Source organism: Mustela nigripes, chromosome 6, assembly GCF_022355385.1.
Source record: "Mustela nigripes isolate SB6536 chromosome 6, MUSNIG.SB6536, whole genome shotgun sequence".
NCBI lineage: Eukaryota > Metazoa > Chordata > Mammalia > Carnivora > Mustelidae > Mustela > Mustela nigripes.
Window position 1 is genome coordinate 105568955 of NC_081562.1, and position 20589 is coordinate 105589543.

General features: G+C 35.4%; 1 protein-coding gene across 13 annotated transcripts in view; it reads left to right on the plus strand.

The window, feature by feature from the left end:
- ERC1 (ELKS/RAB6-interacting/CAST family member 1) overlaps positions 1 to 20589 on the plus strand; it is a 552388-nt gene that overhangs the window by 330086 nt on the left and 201713 nt on the right. The gene's annotated exons all lie outside the window — the stretch shown is intronic.

Genomic DNA, 20589 nt, shown 5'->3' on the forward strand with positions numbered 1-20589 from the left:
TTTTTTTTTTTTTTTTTTTTTTTTTTTTTTACTCAAAAAAGAGCAATTGCTTTCTTGTACAGAGTTACCAATTATTCTTCTGGCTATTTCACTTGAACTAGCCATGCTTTCCTTTTTACTGTGGAGATATTTAGCAAAAACTAAGTGTTTTCAACAATTGAATGGAATGGCGTTTGATTAAGTCCGAGTAATTTAAAACTTTTCCATTGGCTTATATGATTGAATTTGTACTATGGAAAACTAAGCCAAGTATTATTTATGCTTCCCAAAATATATAATTGCATTGTTTGAAAACTATGTACCTTTTTTTCTCCAAGAACTTAATTTTGTTTTTTGCATCTCAGTTCAGGAGTTGGATAGCATATTTTCTTCTCTTAGCAGTGTATTTTCTCCTGTCCGTGGCTACAGTTTGTATTATTTAATCCATAACAGGAATAAGTGGGGCTCTTTATTTGTAATCAGGAGTATAACCACACACCCCATATGGAGTTTTTAGTAAAATTTTAGTATACTGCTGAATATACTTTCAGTACCTTGAACTTGAACCCTGGCCTTAAACATGAAAGGTTATAGGGAAAAAAACAGTTGGGGGTGGGGGGAGGATGTTTGCTTGTAACCCACAAAAATTTATATATTGACTTTGGTTGATTCTTTCCTCACTCCTAAAATAATTCTCTTTCTTAAATTACATTTATTTTTAGGTTGAATCATCTACCGTATTTGTGAATCGTTCCATTTTTTCACATGAGTTGGATTTGTTTTGAGATATTTTCTTGCAATGTCTCTTAGATTTCATACCTTTTCTGTTTCTGCAGCCACTTGCATTTTAGCATTTAGTGTGTTATCCCTGAATAACTGCAACCTGTCTTCCTAACTCTTTTCTTAACTTTAAACTGACATGTAAATTTATCTGACATGTAAATGCTAGAATGACTTTTCTCAGTAGTCAACTTTGACAGGATACTCTCATATAATTCAGTATTGTTTTCGTTTTTAATTAAAATCCAAATAATGCCCCTATTCCAAAAAAAAAGTGTAAGAAAATATTAATAGGATAAGGTTTTATTTTTCTCACCTAACAAGAAATACAGAGGAAGGCAGTCTAGTACAACTTGCTTGGTTCTATGATACCAGAGGGTCTGGGCTCATTGTTTTTTTTTTTTTTTTTTTTTTTTTTTTCACTATTCTTTAGTACATGGCTTTTCTCCTTATGCCTGCAAAATGGCTGGGTACTACAGATTTGCATGAGTATTACAGACAAAGACACATACAAGGGGCAAAAGGTGTTTGCCCAAATAGTCTAACTCTTTCATTAAAGACTGACCCACTAGATTTCCTTTTATTTCTTACTGACAAAGGTGCTTGTTTTAGTTGGTGAGGGACACTGTGATTCAAAGCCTAGATTCCATTAGAAAACAAGGAAAATGGAGGGGCACCTGGGTGACTGTTGGTTAAGTGTCTGACTCTCGGTTTGGGCTCAGGTCATGATGTCTAGGTTGGGGGGTCAAGCCCCACACCAGGCTCACCACTTGGTGTGGAGTCTGTTTCAGGTTCTTTATTCCTTCCCACCTGTCCCTCCCTGCTCGCTCTCTCCTTCTATCTATCAAATACATAAAATCTTTTTTAAAATAGAAAAAGTAAAAGAAAACACGGGTAATGGAATAGGTATTGAATAGGTAACTAATAGTGTCTGACAAAGTCTCTTGTTCGGAAAAATAACTCCAGAGACCAACCAGAGTCAGGCATTTGGAGGCTCTAAGCTACTCAGCGAGAAAAACAAAAAACAAAACAAAACAAAAAAAAACTACTTGCCTTCTATATGTAATTCAAACTTTATTATCACTTGAATAAGATATGTGTAAAGAGGACCAAAAATGTTCTGATGTATCCATTACTGTTTCAGGTTTTTTTTTTTTTTTCCAAAAATAACAAATGTGATTTTAAAAACATTTTTTGTTTCCTTGTTTGTGGTGGTGGTCGTGGGCTAGAGCATGTCCTGAGCCTACACGCTACGCTTACTGCTGATCAGAATTTCCGCAGTACTTCCTATACATACACCTATAATGTTAGAAAGACACCCAGATTTTAACTTTAGGGATATTATTAATTCGCTATAGAGCCTTGAGGAGGTTAACCTGTCAGGGCCTTTGTTTTCTTCATCTATGAGATGGCAACATTGGTCCTAATAGAAAAGGAGGCCAAAGATATAAATAATCAGCTCACAAAAATGGAAATGCATTTGTCCAGCAGAACTACTTAAAAAAAATATTAAGCCTCACTTATGAAAAAAGAATATCTAATTTAAGAGATGCCTTTCTCAAACATGTAGCAGAGATAATACCCCATTACAATAAGAATATATATATATATATATATATATATATATATAAAATAAGTGAAGATTTTTCCTTTTCTAGTGCTGTTCTACTTTCACAATATTCTATACATTTACATTCTAGATTTGGTACATTGAGAGACAGGCAAAGATAAGAGACAGATGGTGTAATGGAATTTACAGAAAGGCAAGTGAGTCATGGCTCCTACCTCTCATCACTTGATAAAATTGATAATAATTGTATTATCTCTAGAAGCACAGATACACAGTTTATTTTTTTTTTCTTTTCAGATGTTTAATTTTTAATTTTTTTATAAACATATATTTTTATCCCCAGGGGTACAGGTCTGTGAATCACCAGGTTTACACACTTCACAGCACTCACCAAAGCACATACCCTCCTCAATGTCCAAAATCCCACCCCCTTCTCCCTAACCCCCTCCCCCCAGCAACCCTCAGTTTGTTTTGTGAAATTAAGAGTCACTTATGGTCTGTCTCCCTCCCAATCCCATCTTGTTTCATTGATTCTTCTCCTACCCACTTAAGCCCCCATGTTGCATCACCATTTCCTCATATCAGGGAGATCATATGATAGTTGTCTTTCTCTGCTTGACTTATTTCTCTAAGCATGATACGCTCTAGTTCCATCCATGTTGTCGCAAATGGCAAGATTTCATTTCTTTTGATGGCTGCATAGTATTCCATTGTGTATATATACCACATCTTCTTGATCCATTCATCTGTTGATGGACATCTAGGTTCTTTCCATAGTTTGGCTATTGTGGACATTGCTGCTATAAACATTCGGGTGCACGTGCCCCTTTGGATCACTACGTTTGTATCTTTAGGGTAAATACCCAATAGTGCAATTGCTGGGTCATAGGGCAGTTCTATTTTCAAGATTTTGAGGAACCTCCATGCTGTTTTCCAGAGTGGCTGCACCAGCTTGCATTCCCACCAACAGTGTAGGAGGGTTCCCCTTTCTCCGCATCCTCGCCAGCATCTGTCATTTCCTGACTTGTTTATTTTAGCCATTCTGACTGGTGTGAGGTGATATCTCATTGTGGTTTTGATTTGTATTTCCCTGATGCCGAGTGATATGGAGCACTTTTTCATGTGTCTGTTGGCCATCTGGATGTCTTCATTGCAGAAATGTCTGTTCATGTCCTCTGCCCATTTCTTGATTGGATTATTTGTTCTTTGGGTGTTGAGTTTGCTAAGTTCTTTATAGATTCTGGACACCAGTCCTTTATCTGATATGTCGTTTGCAAATATCTTCTCCCATTCTGTCAGTTGTCTTTTGATTTTGTTAACTGTTTCCTTTGCTGTGCAAAAGCTTTTGATCTTGATGAAATCCCAATAGTTCATTTTTGCCCTTGCTTCCCTTGCCTTTGGCGTTGATCCTAGGAAGATGTTGCTGCGGCTGAGGTCGAAGAGGTTGCTGCCTGTGTTCTCCTCAAGGATTTTGATGGATTCCTTTCGCACATTGAGGTCCTTCATCCATTTTGAGTCTATTTTTGTGTGTGGTGTAAGGAAATGGTCCAATTTCATTTTTCTGCATGTGGCTGTCCAGTTTTCCCAGCACCATTTATTGAAGAGGCTGTCTTTTTTCCATTGGACATTCTTTGCTGCTTTGTCGAAGATTAGTTGACTGTAGAGTTGAGGGTCTATTTCTGGGCTCTCTATTCTGTTCTATTGATCTATGTGTCTGTTTTTGTGCGAGTACCATGTTGTCTTGATGATGACAGCTTTGTAATAGAGCTTGAAGTCCAGAATTGTGATGCCACCAACGTTGGCTTTCTTTTTCAATATCCCTTTGGCTATTCGAGGTCTTTTCTGGTTCCATATAAATTTTAGCATTATTTGTTCCATTTCTTTGAAAAAGATGGATAGTACTTTGATAGGAATTGCATTAAATGTGTAGATTGCTTTAGGTAACATATACATTTTCACAATATTTATTCTTCCAATCCAGGAGCATGGAACATTTTTCCATTTCTTTGTGTCTTCCTCAATTTCTTTCATGAGTACTTTATAGTTTTCTGAGTATAGATTCTGTGTCTCTTTGGTTAGGTTTATTCCTAGGTATCTTATGGTTTTGGGTGCAATTGTAAATGAATGAAGGAGAGATCACAACTAACACCAAAGAAATACAAACTATTATAAGAACATACTATGAGGAACTCTATGCCAATAAATTTGACAATCTGGAAGAAATGGATGCATTCCTAGATACATATAAACTACCACAACTGAACCAGGAAGAAATAGAAAGCCTGAACAGACCCATAACCAGTAAGGAGATTGAAACAGTCATTAAAAATCTCCAAACAAACAAAAGCCCAGGGCCAGACGGCTTCCCGGGGGAATTCTACCAAACATTTAAAGAAGAACTAATTCCTATTCTCCTGAAACTGTTCCAAAAAATAGAAATGGAAGGAAAACTTCCAAACTCATTTTATGAGGCCAGCATCACCTTGATCCCAAAACCAGACAAGGATCCCACCAAAAAAGAGAGCTATAGACCGATATCCTTGATGAACACAGATGCGAAAATACTCAACAAAATACTAGCCAATAGGATTCAACAGTACATTAAAAAGATTATTCACCACGACCAAGTGGGATTTATTCCAGGGCTGCAAGGTTGGTTCAACATCCGCAAATCAGTCAATGTGATACAACACATCAATAAAAGAAAGAACAAGAACCATATGATACTCTCAATAGATGCTGAAAAAGCATTTGACAAAGTACAGCATCCCTTCCTGATCAAAACTCTTCAAAGTGTAGGGATAGAGGGCACATACCTCAATATCATCAAAACCATCTATGAAAAACCCACCGCAAATATCATTCTCAATGGAGAAAAACTGAAAGCTTTTCCGCTAAGGTCAGGAACACGGCAGGGATGTCCATTATCACCACTGCTATTCAACATAGTACTAGAGATCCTAGCCTCAGCAATCAAACAAAAGGAAATTAAAGGCATCCAAATCGGCAGATACACAGTTTAAATGGTAAACATCTTTTTTATTTTGATGGGCACTTTGAGGCTATATAAGAAGCCCTTCTGATCAGTTTCTCCTTAACCCTTAACATACTTGTTAGATTAATTGAGGCTTTATTTTTACTGTGTTAAAGATCCTAATAGAATGCTAGAACATCTAGGGGCACCAGGGTGGCTCAGTAGGTGAAAGCCTCTGCCTTTGGCTCAGATTGTGATCCCAGGATCCTGGGATCGAGCCCCGCACTGGGCTCTCTGCTCAGTGGGGAGCCTGCTTCTCCCTCTCTCTCTGCCTGCCTCTCTGCTACTTGTGATCTCTGTCAAATAAATTAATAAAATCTTTAAAAGCAAAAAAAAGAATGCTAGAACATCTAGTATACCACTCTCAAATATACCCTGTCCATTTCAGTTAATCTTTTTAGTTGTATGATTGCTATAAGTTATGTTTGTTTTCAATATATATATCAAAAATATAATTATATTGTTAATTACTATATCAAGAATAAGTAAAATAAGTATTTTTATGATTGATGAAACTAATGACATTTGTAAGACCAAATATTTTTATGAAACTGAAGCTGAAAGTTGATGTTATGAGAAGAGGATACAAGGAAGTCATTTTAAAATCATTGTTGAATGAGGTGAAAAGATAGTTATTAAATATTGGGAGAATTTAAAAAAAAATTTATTTACTTAGGAAAGAGAGAGCATGAAAGGGGGGAGGGTCAGAGGGAGAAGCAGACTCCTTGCTGAATAGGGAGCCCGTCACAGGACTCAATCCTAAACTCCAGGATCATGACCTTAAAAACTGAGCCACCCAGGTGCCCCTTAATATTGGAGGAATTTTTTATTTTATTTATTTATTTATTTATTTTTAAAAGAAAGGACTTTTTTAAAAATATTTTTATTTATTTGTTTGACAGAGAGAAATCACAAGTAGGCAGAGAGGCAGGCAGAGAGAGAGAGGAGGAAGCAGGCTCCCCACTGAGCAGAGAGCCCGATGTGGGACTCGATCCCAGGACCCTGAGATCATGACCTGAGCGGAAGGCAGCGGCTTAACCCACTGAGCCACCCTGTCGCCCTGGAGGAATTTTTTAAATCTGAAGATGTTTTAGGCTGAAATTGCTTTCAAAAATCTCTAAATTCTAGTCCTACTTTAAGAAAACGACCTAGACAGGGTACAAGAAAGACAATGCACAGTTGAAGTCAGTGGGTCATATGGTGAGCTTTGGACCTCACCTGCAACAAGAATTGGTAACACGGTATACATTTATATGTGCAATTTTTCCATGCTATAGTCAGCTTTTTTAAAATTAATCAACTAGCAGAATTGAGTATCATAAAAAGGACATCTTCTATAATTTCTTACAAATAATCTGTTGTTTCTGTGAACCTCAAAAGAGAAAGTTTTTATACAGAGTGCTGTGTAGTATAAATTATTTATTAAAATGTTATAAATACCGGATTCTCTAGTGATAAATAAGGAAAACCTACAGCACCTTTTCTATGATGTAATATCATCAAGATTTAATACAAATTGGGTTAAATTTTTTCATATAGATTTGTTTTGAATTTTGAGGACAACTTGATCAACAGATATTTTAATTTTTTATATGCTAAAAATTAATTTTTTTCAACCCTCACAAAAACTACTTCCAATCCTTGGGAAGTCAAGACAGCTACATCATGATATGACTTGCCTAGGTTTGATGTTTTACTGAGATACTTGCCAGTTGGAATTGAGACCCTATGGGTATAATCAGGATAGACTTAATTATTGGCTTACTCTATTTAAATCAGAATGAAAAGCTTACAGAATTTTGTACCCATACCCTGAAAAAATGTGAAGCTATTTTGGACTAAAATTTCATAGCTTTTGTGGCTAATGAGGCATGAAATAAATTGGCAAGCTCAGACTACTCAGAGTACAGTGGTACAGTGTGCATTTTCTAATTCCCAGCCCTTGGGATTCCAGCAAAGGTCACAAATTAAACAAAGTTGGGATTAATCAAAACTACAATCAAATAAAACCCAATCATTAATCCTCTCCCGAGTTACAATGGAGTGATTGTGTAATTGTGTGAGAAGCACTGGAGAGGGCTCTTTTGTAGTATCTAGGAAAATCAACATTAAGGTGTCAAACAGAAAAATGAAACCCTGCAGGTGAAGCTGTCTCTGGAGCCAAGAGAAACTGGCAATTTATGCAGAGTTGCCAGTGAACATTCGGAGTATTGAAAAGGGTGTTGGCACTAGCCGTAGAACATGTGGGTCTCTCAGTGGGGCCCTCCACAGAGATCAGTTTATCGCCGCGGCAGGCCCTGTTTGCTGAGAAGCTTAGAGTTTGGGTGTAACAGCTCTAAGCAACAGTCTCTCCAAGGTTAACTGCCAAAAATTTACTGTGTAATTCTCAGCTCTTTGTAATTTTAAAAAAGAACTTATAGAAAAGCATTTCCTCTGTGAGAGTAATTAAGTGTCAGAATATGTCCTTCCCATCCAAAAGGATGAAAATTCCCAAAGAATAGAAGTTTAAGCTCACATTTCTTCTATGTTTCTGACTTTTGAACTTACTGATGCTTGCTTTATGATTGCTGTCTTACTGTTTCTGCTATTTTCTATTCCACAGTGATTATTTTCTTTATTTTTCATCCCTTAGTATCAAGTCAATGTCTGTTTTGCCTATTTTAGAAAGTCAACAGTGATATTAGCCAGTTATACTAAGATTATAACTTAAGAAACAATTTTGATGTTAATTTATTCCATATCGTTTATATTATATATGGGGATAGTTCGGCATGTGTGCTTTAAGGATAGCATTGAGTCTTTATTGGTTAGCTCCCTGCTTTGCTTCACATCCAGAAAAGAAAAAATTAAATCATTTATTCCATCTCTTACCTGGTTACTGGTTCAAAAGCCCCAAAACAGATGATTGATTGCCTGTTATTACATGACTCAGACTGGGTTTTTGTATTACAGAATTTCTATTTCTTAACTTTTTTTTTTTTGTCCATTTATGTTCTAAGCCCTTTGTGTGTGCAGGACAGTCTTAGATGCTGTATGGGATACCTGTTCTCTCCTCTCAAGTAATTTACCAACTAGCATCCATGCATACTTACAGCTAGTTAGTCCCATAAACTTACGTTACTAAAAGTATCACTTGGATTTTATCCTAAACATTATTATAACGAGGTATTATTTCAGGTTTTGTCTTCATTTATGACATTTTCAAATCACCACTGAAACATCACAAATTGAGCTTTATCATTGGAAAATAAAGGGCTTGAAATTTTAATAATTTGATTCTTGCATTTAAACTTTTGGCCACTACAAAGATGTTCTTGGTGTGTTTAAATTCTGCGTGTCTTTACTTAACTACAATAAGTTTTCATTTTCAAAATAGCAAATCTTTGTTCAGTAGAAAAGGGAAAACATATAGGATACTTGTGTGTCTGTTTATGTGTTTGTGGTGGGGGTACAGTTCTTGTTTCATTTTATTTTACATTTGTTTTTCTGATTTTATGTACATAAATGAAATGTTAGTTACATTGTTCTGCAATGTATTTTAAAATGTATTTTAACTGAAGAATATGTCATGGTTATTTTCTCCCATCCAAGTACTAACCAGGCCCGACCCAGCTTAGCTTCCGAGATCAGACGAGATCGGGCGCGTTCAGGGTGGTATTGGCCGTAGACGGTTATTTTCTAATGTCAGAGTAAAGATCTGCTCTCTTCTGTTTAACAACTGGCTAGTGTCCCATTACATGCATGTTATACTATTTTTTAAAATTATTTCTCTGCTGAAGGCCATTTGGATTATTTCCAGTTTTTCAGTATTGTACCCAAAGTGCAGGGAATGTTATGCATCTTTTCACATGTAAGCATCTTTCTGTAGAGTAGATTTTTTTTAATGGAATTGTTGAGTCAAAGCATATTGCATATTTTATTTTGGTACCTGTTGTTAAATTGTTCTCAACAAAAAAGGCTCTCCCACATATGCTTTCATCAGCTGTGTACGAGAGTGTGTATTTCCTCACACTGTTGGGCGTACTCTACATTATCTTTTAAATTTTTGCTGACCTGTTTTTATATTTGGAATATCTTTCCATATCATTAGTCTTTCTCCTCCAGTAGGATGGTATTCCATGGCACTATATTCAGTTCTCCATTTTTGGGAATTGAAGTCACTTCTAATACTTAGCTATTTTATATACAATGCTACAAAATAGTAATTGGGTTATAATAATACAGAATTTGTATAAAGATATAAATAACCCTGTACAAAAGGTATTTTGCATGTATGCAGGTATATCTGTAGGATTAAAGCCCCAGAAGTGGAGTTGTAGGGTTAGATGGCATATGCAACTGAAATTCTAATTATTATTAAATGAAAAAAGGAAAATGGAAAACAGTGTGCATAATATGCTGCCAATGGTTGAAAAGAGGGAGGTGGAGGAATGTACATATGCTCTCTCTCTCTCTCTCTCTCTCTCTTACACACACACACTATAATTTTTTGGATCAGTGGAGGACAAAAGGATGGACAAGAGTTAGAGGGATATTTTTCACTCTGTGTACATACACATAATTTTAAATAATTTTTTAAAATTTTAACAGTGAGAGCATATTACCTATATGATATTTTAAGTGTTTCCTTAATGTTCTGATAAAATCCTGAGCTTTCGAGTTAAAACTAAATTTAACATGCACTGCATGACCTTCAGGATTTATTTCACTCTGGATCTCAGTTTCCTCATGTATGTGTATGAAACTGGTAAATGCTGTCATGTAGAGTTAGAAGACTGAAATAAGAAATTGTATGGGAAAGCATATACATAGTGGCCAGTGTTTGACACATGTAAGTAAATAGTAATTGTAAGTTCTTTTAGATTTTTTTCATTCTTTATGCCAGAGTTATTCCTGTAAAATGAAATCCTGAGAGGTAATGTTTTAAAGGGATGAAACTTAATCACAAGAATGTCTGTTATCTGTTCCATTTTATGTACATGTGACTATAGAGGCAGAGGTGAACCATTTGGTTTATCAGGAAGGAGTCCTTTTTCCTGGCCTGATTTTTGTGACAGTGACTTCTCTTATGTTACCAGACAGTGAGAAAATGATCACGAGTTTGAAACTAATACTTATCAGTATACACACATACATGCACACATAGAAGAGCTGTTACAGAGCTTCACTGAGTAAAACATTTACTCAGAAGCTATGACTGATACAAGCGGTCCTTAAGCCAGGTTCATATGTTATCAGGTGTATATGTTGAAGTCTTGCATTGGTGTGTGTGTGTGTGTGTAAATGGGATGTATTTAAAAGCCACTAAAATTTAGCTAGTGATAGCTCCTTGGAAATTCTGTGAAGAAATTTTAAATTAGTAATGTGTATGTACACAAAAGAATATCAGCTTTTTGTAGAGCATGTGACTCTTGATCTCAGGGTTGTGAGTTAAAGGCTAACGTTTGGTGTAGAGATCACTTAAAAAAATAAAAATATTGGAAAATAAATAAAATAACAAGTACATTACTACAGTATATTTAAGTGTCTCATGTTTCTTCCAAATTCACTACACTACGTTTTACTTCTAAATCATCTGTACCTCAAAGACTTCATAAAACTTTTTTCTTATCAAAGATGTCAAGTTACAGGGGTGCCTGGGTAGTTCAGTCAGTTAAGTGTCTGCCTTTGGCTCAGGTTATAATCCCAGGGTCCTGAGATCAAGTGCTGCATTAGGCTCCTTGCTCAGCAGGGAGCCTGCTTCTCCCTCTGCCTGCCATTACCCCTGCTGTGCTCTCTCTGTCTCTTTCTCTCTGACAAAATCTTTACAAAAAATGATGTCAAATTAGAGAAGACTGCTGACAAGTTTATCCCTAGAGGTTTGTACACCTTGGGCAAAAGTCTTTTAACTCCAAAGAATTAAAGAGGTCTTAAATGCAATTCTTTTTTTTTTTTCTCTCTCTCTCTTCCTAAAATTTTGTATCCTGTACACTAATTTTCATCTATTTCCTCTGTATCAGTTTGCTTTGCAGTGCTTCAGATTACCCAGCCCCCTCTCTGCCACTTTGGATGGCCAGCAATTATAAAAGATAAATTACTTACTAACACTACTAAATGTGTAGCAATGAAAGTCCCTCTTTTTATATCTACTGCTTAAGAGAATAGAACATGATTTTAAGTGATTTAAATTGACTCGGTAGGATATTAATCTAATTATTCTCTAGACTTTGAAATGTTACAAGAATTCATAGTCAAGCATACTCAAGCACTGTAACATACTCTAGAGTTAACTTGCTACCTATTTTTCCCATAAGTCTTTAGATCACCTTTGCTAAATCTACTGAAATATCTAAACATGTAACATATACAGACCGACACACACATTGCATTCTGTCTTACTGAAAACAGTTTCATTTAATAATACTTTCATTTTCAAATGAAGAACATTCTGGTATTTTATATTATTTCATTTGTTTTACTATAGATAGAGCAGCACTAAATTGATGGATATTACTGTGTTCTTCTTCTGGTGACCAGCATTTCTAAGCCTTTGAGGATACTGTAACACCTCAGTGATTTTCAGGTATTTTTCTTATAAAGTCAGCCTGTCCATAAGCTGCCTTTTCTATAAATATAGTATCTCCATGTAGACTACAACATATACAATTATACAGTAGGTCTGCAATGTTCTGTTTGTATCCCATTCTACTTATATGATATGGAAAAACTACTTTTATAGAACATTCAAAAATATTTTGGGGTAACTTTTACAATTTCTATTTCAGAATTTTTTTTATGTAGCTGAAAGGTGTGGCTAACACTAAAGAGATTGTTTTGTTGTTTTGTTTTTTAAAGAGAGAAGAGAGAAGACAGACTCTTTTTTTTTTTTTTAAGAGATTTTTATTTATCACAAGTAGGCAGAGAGGCAGGCGGGAGCTGGGGGTGCAGGAGAGGGGTAAGCAGGCTCCCGCTGAGCAGAGAGCCCAATGCAGGGCTTGATTCCAGGACCCTGAGATCATGACCTGAGCCAAAGGCAGAGGCTTAACTCACTGAGCCACCCAGCCACCCCTCTTGTCCTCTTCTTTTAAACACAACTGTCACTACTATAATTTGTACCTTCGTGACGATTTTTGCTTGAATTTCCTTAATTACCTCCTAAGTGATCTTGTCTCATTGTAATACATGCTTCATATTGCCTGCCATAATGCTTGGCATATCGTTTGGGTATGGTGAATCTTCGACATAAAATTCTTCAGTGTCTCTGTTTCCTCTCTCCTCATATTCCTCCCACACAAAAATACTTTTCTTAATATGGTATGTTTAGATCTTCATGATCACTTTCTTGCTTTCTGCTACACCTACATGTAGTTTGAGTTCATTTATTCTCATTGCTATGTAGATTCTAGACCATGACTATACAGCAATTTGTCAATTGAACCATAGATTAGAAATTTGGGTTGTTTGCAGTTTGGAGATATTACAGATAAAACACATTATATTTTATTTGCCTCTTTACCTATAGTCTCTTCCGTATAGATCTTGAATTTATCAAGGCCATATATTGTTTTTATCTTTGTAATTTCTAGCACATTGCTAGCACATTCCATGGCATATAAATGTTCTTGAAAGAATGGAGAGAGGGAGCAGGAAGTTACTCTGCTGTTGTAACACAACAGACAATACCCATTGCCCTTCTTAGAATGGTATTTTTTTAAAAAAAATTTGCCCTTTATTTCTCAGGCTCCTTTTTGTAGCTATGTTCACTCATAAGCCTTTGTAATAGGAAAGCAAACTCATATCTCTTTTAAAAATTTTAGGAATTTATTAAGATGCCACTTCTCCATATCTCTACTTAGTAAATTCTTCCGCTTCTTCCCTGACTATTGAGCACATTTTTGTTGAGTCTTAGAGACAAAGTTGTCTACATGAAATCAGTGGTAGAATGTTCATATATACAGTCAAGCTGTTAAAGTTGCTGGAAAAATACAGATGACAGGGAATCAAACCTAACCCTTTCTGAGACTTTCCATCTCAAGAATCCACAAGGAATGAATCTACTTTACAATTGGCAAGAGAGAATCCTTATCATGGATTATAATTTGAGATTATAATATAATCTATCCTATAAAGATAGATTACAAATTCCAGTATCTTGAATCCATTCATAAACTTAGTCTTCATTGATTTTACCCACAGTTTTATTTACATATTCTTATTCAGGAATTTATGGTGATGTGATTGAAGCATAGTAAATAGGTATTTTGCTGTCCATTTAGTTTCTTGATGTGCAGCTACCCTGCGTATTTTCTAAACTAAAAGTGAAAACTTCACTAAAAGTGAAATGGTTGCCCCTTTCAGATCATAGTCACTCTAAGAGGAATTAGGATTGACTAACGGAATAGAAAATTAAGGTTTGTTTTCACTTAATAAATTTGAGAAACAAGTACAATCAACCCTCATCATTCATGGATTCTGCAAATTCACCTACTTTCTGAAATTCCCTTGTAACTCTAAAATCAATACTCGTGACACTTTCAGAGTCATTTGTGGACATGGACAGAATGGCGAAACTTTTTGACTCACCCTACATGCCGGTCACTAGCTGAGGTTGAACAAGGTGATGTTTTACCTTCTTGTTTTAGCTCCCAAGCCAAACAGTATCCTTTTCTTTTCTTTTCTTTTCTTTTTTTTTTTTTTTTTTTTTTTTTTTTTGCCACTTTTCACATTTTTGCATTAGTGTTCCTAAGACACAAAAGCTGTGATGGACCTTATGGAGAAAATATGTGTGTTAGTGAACCTCCATTCAGGCATGAGATACAGGGCTGTTAGTGATGAGTTCAGTGTTAATGAATCAATAACATATATTTAATAAGATACATTGAACAAGAACACACATAAAATACAGTTATGTATTGATTGGTTGATGAAAATGTAGCAGAGGCTTACCCAACGGTATTGTCCTTAGGAACAGAAGTTTGGTATTTGCTAATTCAGTTACTGTAGCTACTTTATACATTGTTAACTACCACAAATAAGAATTATTGACTATATTTGATTGCCTTTTACTCCTGCTGTTACCAAGCTAAATTTATTACTATTTTCTCAGTCTTTTTTCCTCTAGCACTTAATATGAAACAATTACCTTCACTTTGCTGTAAATATATGTAACTTTATCTCAAGCTTAAATTTCTTTTGCTACATATTCTCATATGAGACAGGTTTCTGTTGTAAAAGTAGCAGCTGTCTGGTCACATAAACACAATGGAACCCGATTGTCAATGATGGCTTTTATTTAATCAGTTATACATTGAATCCTCAGTATAGAAAATGCTGCTTCTGCTTTGAATTATCAGTTTCACTTCAGAGTATAATTTAAAGGGGAAGCAGCTTCATTCCTAGAAACTTGAGACCTCTAAAGTGTATTCTCTTCCTCGTGAGTGTTCTCTGTGGGCACTTCAAATAGAGTATCTTTTACCTGAGGTTTTAGGTGATACACTGGGAAAGCATGCAGTTGCTTTAGAAGCTTTTATAAGTAACTCTTGGCTATTTGTATAATAAATATTTATCTTCCTTAAACATTTCCTACTTCTATTCCATAAGTTTATTGAACTTACTGCCTCCAACTATATGTATTAAGCACGTCTCTCCTTTTTTGCTAATAAAATAAAAGACTAAGAATCACTCCCACATTAATAGCATATTCCTACAAATAAGGGATTATTTCTTTCCATATCATGTTCAGCAGTACTAATCCTTTTAGAACCAATGATGGAAGCAGTTTCTGTATTTTAATGCTTTGAGAAGCAGTCAGTCCTCCCCTTTCAAGTTTGTTACAGGAGAGAGTAAATTGCTCATATAGAATTATATACTTGAATCAATATCTACCTACTTGATGCAGTGGGGGGACTCAGGTCCCACACTGAATTTGTCATATGCAGTGTTTGGAATTATGGGAATTTATAATCTACATTTGAGTGAAAGTGCCTAACTGGAGAAGCACCTTTTTCAGTATGAAGTTGCAGAATTTGTTTACTTAACAAAAGTTAAGGAACAAACTGTTGGTCCTCATTCTGTGTAGATGTTCTATACTATTTAGTATACCCTACTAATTCCCACCACCCCATTCTTTTCCTTAAAGCTGTCTCCTCCATTTGACTGTATGATCCCTCACTCTCGTACTTGTTGTCTTCTACTAGTCCTTTTAACCTTTGGATAATGGGCAGTAACGAGTAGCTTGTTATGAGTGGAATGATGAAGTTAGGAGGAAAAGTTGGAAACAATGCTGTGAAAACATTCATATGTATTTCCAAAGATTTTGGCATTTTCCCTATATTTTGAGCCCTTATGCAAGAATATAAAAATAAGTTTGTATCTCTTTGGCAGGTAACTCTGGTCACAAAATGAGAAGTAGATGAGGGAGAATAGAGATTGGGATGGGAAGAACCTGTCAGGGAGCTAGGACAGTACGCCAGACACATATTCTGGTCCTGTTGTCTATTCTGTAGGTGTTACTTTGGGAAAATTAGTCTCCTTGAATTGACTTTCATCACTTATGAAAGTGAGAATACTAATTCACAAAGATGTTACAAGCATAACATGTTATTATCAACTAAGTGAAAATAACTAAGAATGCATGGTGTACATAGTGGGCTCTTAGTACGTGTTGGTTTCTTCTCTTCGTTTCCATTCTCTTAGTTTACATTTAAAGAAAGAAGCATTCAGAATGGCTAAGTAGTTTGTACACAGTCAGACCAATTTAGTGATAGAACTGGGACTAGATCTGCAACTTGGATTGCCCGTGGATTCGTTCCACCATATCAAGCAACATCCATATTCATTTATTCTCAAGTATACAGTTTTCAGTGAGAAAAAACAAAAACTACTGTTTTATCTTTTTTTCCCCTTGGTATAATAAGATCTAGTACTTAAAGAAATTGCTAAGAATTAAGCACTCATTATACTAACCCCATTCCAGAAAGATGGGTGTTGAGTTCCAGTATAGTCGTCTTCACTAATACTTCCACAATTATCAACAGTTGTTTTTAAGTTTGTCTCTTAAGTGATAAAGTTTTTCATATCTGAATTTTTATTTTTAGTAAAAGCTGCTATAGCATTTGGGATATGTTTACATTTTCTAAATTTTCATTTCTAACTCAGTTTTCCAGTTTGCCAAACTCATTTAACCTATTTTATTTTATTTTACTTTATTTTATTAAGTTTTATTTACTTATTTTAGAGGTAAGGGGAAGAGTGAGAGGGGAGAGAAAGAATCCTCAAGCAGACTCCCTGCTGAGCATGGAACCCAATGTGGGGCTTGATCCCATGACCCTGAGATCATGATGACCTGAGCTGAAACCTAAGAGTCAGACACTTAACTGACTGAACCATCCAGGCACACCCCAGTTTGCCCATTTTAGAACAGCCGAACTATCCCTGAATTTGCTGGATCAATTCTGTTATCTCTGATATAATTTTTCACATCCAGATTTCCTTAGTCTTGCTGATTAAAAATTAATAATATGCTTTAATAGTAGATTGATAAAAAGAAAACTCTAAGAATTGAGAAACCTGCTCTCTTTTGCATCTCTCTTCTTACTGCTAGGCTTCTTCAGCATAACAAGAGGAAAAATTACATTTGTAAAGTAATTTTGTATCATAAAAAAGAGGGCCCAAGTTGATATATAGTATATGTTTAATGAGGAATATGAGTAGTTAACTTTGATAATTAATTTTGGACATAAGTATGTAGGGTAGAATAATTCTGATTTTAATGTCAGCACGCTTGATGACCTAAAATATGATGCTGGTAATAGAAAAATGAAAGCTTACATCCTAAGATACAACATTTATAGTTACTTACAATGTGTTCTGCCTTTACTTTGAGTATTAGCTTTCCTTCCTGCCAAGGTAAGCTATTAACTTTGAAGATAAAAACTACTTACATTTACATGTTGTAACTTTTGAAAGCAATTTTATATTCTAATGATGTATATGTAAATAAAATTATATTTCAGCATAAAAATGCTTAATGTTTATGTTTCTTTTATTATCACACCATTTGGAAAAGACTTCAAGGCTTACCTTTCTATGGATACCGTAAACTGTAAGTCAGGAATCAAATGCTGTATTTGTCTAAGGAAAATACAATCATATCTAGAATACAGTTTCTTATGTTTATGTCTAAAATCTGTTCTCAGTAATCTTAAGTAAGTTTTCTCTCTGAGTATGGACAGAAAATGTAGCGAATTAGTTAGTGATTAGAGTAGAGACTTAACTATGGCTACAATTTACCCAGAGAAAAACTGAAGACTTGAACCCATGTTCGAAAATAGGAAAGGCACTGGGAAAATATTTTGTGTAGGATTGATTGCTTTTGTTGTGTTCTCTGAAAACAAACCAAAAACACCACACATATTCCCCATTTTAAATGTGCAGCATGTAACTACTTCTTATCTTGAGGCTTATATTGTTAGCTTTTCTACTTCCTGGGCACTTCATTGCTTTTACCAGGATTTCACTTCTGCTGTTTTGCCTTCTGAATCTGCCAGACTTGAACCCAAGTATTTGCATTAAATCAAAGGTAGGTTAGTGCTTTTATGTCCCTCAATTTACATCTTGATTTACCTGCTCTTAATTCTGACAATTGAGTATTTGAATGGTGCCCATTTAGTCACATATCTAGTGTTAGTTGTTTCCTCTTCTTGGTTGAGTTAATTGATCTAATAAATTAAAATGAATAAATGGGCATTGTAGACTTAAAAAGTATCTGTTATGCTTTTGCTTTAGAGAAGTCAGAAAGTCTGGTTGTTAGTGAGTGGTTTAGTATTCTCTCACCATTAGAGCTGACAGACATACTGATGAGGTGATAATGAACTCATATGTCTGAGCAGTGCCTGAGTGGGAAGGGAACCCAGATAGTAGGCATTGCTTCACTCTGGAGCCTGCCAAGATTTTTACTTTTTAATAGAATACATTTCCAGCTTAACAGGTAGGCATTCCTGGATACTTGTCAGAAGTGTAACATGTCATTCATGGGTACCAAAGAGGAATGTATGTAATCTTACTTTGGATGTAGCAAGTCAGAGGTCTTAGTCACAGTCACTGGGGATAGTCCAGTAATAGAGAAAGCATTGCAAGTAGGATTTGAATGCAAAGTCCGTGTGTGTGCTCTTGCATGCGCACATGCGTGTGTGTATGTTTGTGTGTGAGAGAGAATTAGGTGCAGAGAATTAACAAGGGCCATATTTTGCAAGGTGGTTGGGATAAATATATATGTCATCTTGGTGATCTCCCCCTCTTCAAATTTCTAATGAGCTGACTCTTCCTTTGAGCTTCCATATGATATCTCGTGCATATCTTTTAAAAGATATATATATATAAATCTCTATATATGTCTTTTCCTTCCATTAAAAAATTATCTGATACATATTGTATATTACATTAGCCATCAGAATTATTAGGTACTCTTATATGATTTCTTTTTTCTTTTTTTAAAGATTATTTATTTGAAAGAGAGAGAGCTGGTGCATGCAGGTTGGAGGAGCAGAGGGAAGAGAAAATCTTCAGCAGACACTGCTGAGCTGGAGCCCAATGTGGAGCTTGAATTGTGACCCTGAGATCACGACCCGGGCACCCCTAGCTACTCCTATTTGATTTCTGAAAAAAAAATTTTTTTTTAAGTTCTTAATAAAGATTTTACTTATTTATTTGACAGAGAGAGAAAGAGATCATAAGTAGGTAGAGCAGCAGGCAGAGAGTGGGGGGAAACAGGCTCCCCACCAAGCAGAGAGCCCATCTCGGGGCTCAATCCCAAGACCCTGGGATTATGACCTGAGCTGAAGGCAGACGCTTAACCAACTGAATCACTTAGGTGTCCCGCAAATGTTACCTTCTACTAGACAAGAGTTGAATGTTTCTTCCTTTGCTTTGGCAACTAACTTTTTGTTTTCTGTAACATTTTTTAAATTAACCACTCAAATAAAAGTATAAGATAGTTTTTAAATTTCTGATACTCAGTCTATAATTCAAATAATAATAATATATTATGTGATTCCAATGTTTAAGACATGGGCTATTTTTTTTTTTTTACTGTGGAAAATTTTAAACATATTCCAAAGTTGACCAAATAGAATAGTGAATCTCTGTACTTACCTGTCATTCATCTGCAATAGTTAGCAACTTGTGGCTAGTTTTATCTATATCCTTACTTCTGCCATTCTTTTTTATTTTGAAGTAAATTTTAGACATCATATGATACTATCCTAAATCTTTCAGTATATATTTCTAAAAAATGAGAATTCTTTTTAAAAAACATAGCAACAGTACCATTATCATAACTAAAAAATATTAATTATTCTCATCAAAATTAATATTTATATTTCCCAGGTTCTTTTTTTTTTTTTTAAGATTTTATTTATTTGTTTGACATAGAAAGACAGTGAGAGAGGAAACACAGTAAGGGGAGTAGGTGAGGGAGAAGCAGGCTTCTCCCAGAACAGGGAGCCTGATATGAGGCTGGATTCCAGGATGCTGGGATCGTGACCTAAGGCCAAAACCAGACGCTTAACAACTGAGCCACCCAGGTGCCCCACCCCAGAATGATTTATCATTTTGATTATTTATAGCTTATGGAGTTTGGCATCCAGTTCAGTATACATATTGCTGTTAGTTTACAGGTCTCTCAACTCTCAAGTTACCCCTCCATCTTTTCTACCTCTTTCAGTGTATTTATTGAAAAACTAAGCTCTGCATTTTAGATTTTGCTAATTGTATCACTGTGAAGATATTTAACAGATTCCTCCATTAATAGTATTTCTATACATTGATTCTTAGATTTATAGGCCTGTCACATTAAATTGTCATTTCTAGTAATCATATTTTTGCTAGTAGTATGGAGACAAAAATCTCTGTCACTTGTTTGGCTGTGTAAATTTTTTTTTTTTTTTAAAGGTTTTATTTATTTGACAGACTGAGATCACAAGTAGGCAGAGAGGCAGGCAGAGAGATAGGAGGAAGCAGGCTCCCCGTTGAGCAGAGAGCCCGATGCGGGGCTCGATCCCAGGACCCTAGGATCATGACCTGAGCCGAAAGCAGAGGCTTTAACTCACTGAGCCACCCAGGCGCCCCTTGGCTGTGTAAATTTGAACAAGTTACTTAACTTATCTGTGTCTTTCCTATCTCTAAAATGAAGATAATCACATCTACTTTTTTGGGTTGTTGTGAAAATTAAATTATTATCATTATTGGT